Below are 2,187 nucleotides of genomic sequence, written 5' to 3'. Positions count from 1 at the left end.
GACCAGAGCCCCTCTGGTCTCTCTTCCAGAGCTTCTGGTCTTCACGACCAGAGCCGCTGGTTGAACTAATCAGACAGAATATATTTTAACATCCTCGACCAGAGCCCCTCTGGTCTCTCTACTAGATCCCCTCTGGTCTCTCTTCTAGAGCTTCTGGTTTCACAACCAGAGCCTCTGGTTCCAAACCATACTTAGAATATATATTTGAACATACTCGACCAGAGCCCCTCTGGTCTCTCTACCAGAGCCCCTCTGGTCTTTCTTCCAGAGCTTCTGGTTTTACGACCAGAGCCTCTGGTTTAACTAACCAGACTTGTAATATATTTCAACATACTCGACCAGAGCCCCTCTGGTCTCTCTACTAGAGCCCCTCTGGTCTCTCTTCCAGAGCTTTTGGTTTCACAACCAGAGCCTCTGGTTTAACTAACCAGACTTATAATTAAGTCAGGACAACACTTGAACAGTTTATTGTCCATATACAGATAATCCACATACATATTATATTCATAATGACCAGTTCCAAATACTACTAAATTGTATGTAAACAATTTATACTCAAAGCTTTAATACACTCACCTTAGAAATCATATATCCTAGCTATGAATTCTCTTCTTCTTTTTCTGCCAATCCGTATGATTCTCCAAGGAGTCATTCCTAATATAGAAAGTGTTTCAAAGGTGTGCTAAGCTTCTTTTTCTTTCACACACACTTGCTCTTTATAGTAAGTGTATGACCGCCCCTTAAAGGTCGGTTAACATAACTATGTCACCCACACCCACACACTTCTACATAAAATATTCAGATAAACATAGGCCGCCCCACAAAGGTCGGGTAACATAACTACGTCACCCACACCCACACACTTCTACATAAAATATTCAGATAAACATAGGCCGCCCCTCAAAGGYCGGCTAACATAACTACGTCACCCACACCCACACACTTCTACATAAAATATTCATATAAACATAAAGATTTAAATTATTGAATCTAATAAAATAACCCGAATATTACAACATTCCCTCCTTAAAAGAATTTCGTCCCAGAATTCCATTTAAGCAAAAAGGTAGGGATATTTCATCTGCATCTCAGACTCTGATTCCCAGGTGGTGTCTGGTCCCTTATGATAACGCCACTCAACCTTTACTAACCCAATTTCTTTGTTTCGCAACTTCTTTACTTTATAGTCAGTAATCTGTTCAGGGGTTTCTTCAAAATATAATCTCTCATCTACCTTAATTTCAGTTAATGGTACTGCTACATCTGGACTTATTAAACACTTCCTCAAATTTGACACATGAAACGTGTCATGAATTCCACTTAGTTCCAAAGGAAGTTCTAATTTGTAGGCCACTTCCCTAACCCTTCCAATAATAAGGAATCGTCCAATGTACCTTGGACTTAACTTTCCCTTCTTACCAAAACGTACTATTCATTTCCAAGGTGATACTTTCAACATTACTCTATCACCTACTTGAAACTCAATCGGCTTCCGACGTTTATCTGCATAACTTCTTTGTCTATCTTGTGCCGCTTTCATTCGTTCCCRTATTACTTCAATTTTATCTGCAGTTTGCTGAACCAATTCAGGTCCAGCTAACTGTTTCTCAGCTATTTCGTTCCAACATATAGGAGTTCGACATTTGCGTCCGTACAAAATCTCAAAAGGTGCTGCCTGAATACTTGAATGGTAACTATTGTTGTACGCAAATTCCACCAAAACCAAATGACTATCCCATGACCCTCCAAAATCAATGACACATGCTCTCAACATATCTTCTAACGTTTGGATAGTTCGTTCACTTTGTCAATCAGTCTGAGGGTAATAAGATGTACTTAGCTTAATTTGTGAACCCATTTCTCTTTGAAAGCTCTTCCAAAACATAGAAGTGAACCGACTATCTCTATTAGAAATAATTGATAGAGGAACACCATGTCGTGTCACTACCTCATCAATGTATAATTTTGCTAACCTCTCCATTGAATATGACTCTTTCATAGGTAATAAGTGTGCAGATTTAGATAACCGATCTACTATCACCCATATAGCATCATACCCTTTCGATGTTCTCGGCAATTTGGTTATGAAATCCATAGTGATATGATCCCATTTCCAAACTGGAATTTCTAAAGATTGCAACTTACCATAAGAGTGCTGGTGTTCAATCTTTACTTGGAGACATGTCA

This window comes from Cynara cardunculus (genome assembly GCF_001531365.2).
Source record: "Cynara cardunculus var. scolymus isolate 2C chromosome LG 2, CcrdV1, whole genome shotgun sequence".
Classification (NCBI taxonomy): domain Eukaryota; kingdom Viridiplantae; phylum Streptophyta; class Magnoliopsida; order Asterales; family Asteraceae; genus Cynara; species Cynara cardunculus.
This window is presented reverse-complemented; position numbering follows the sequence as displayed.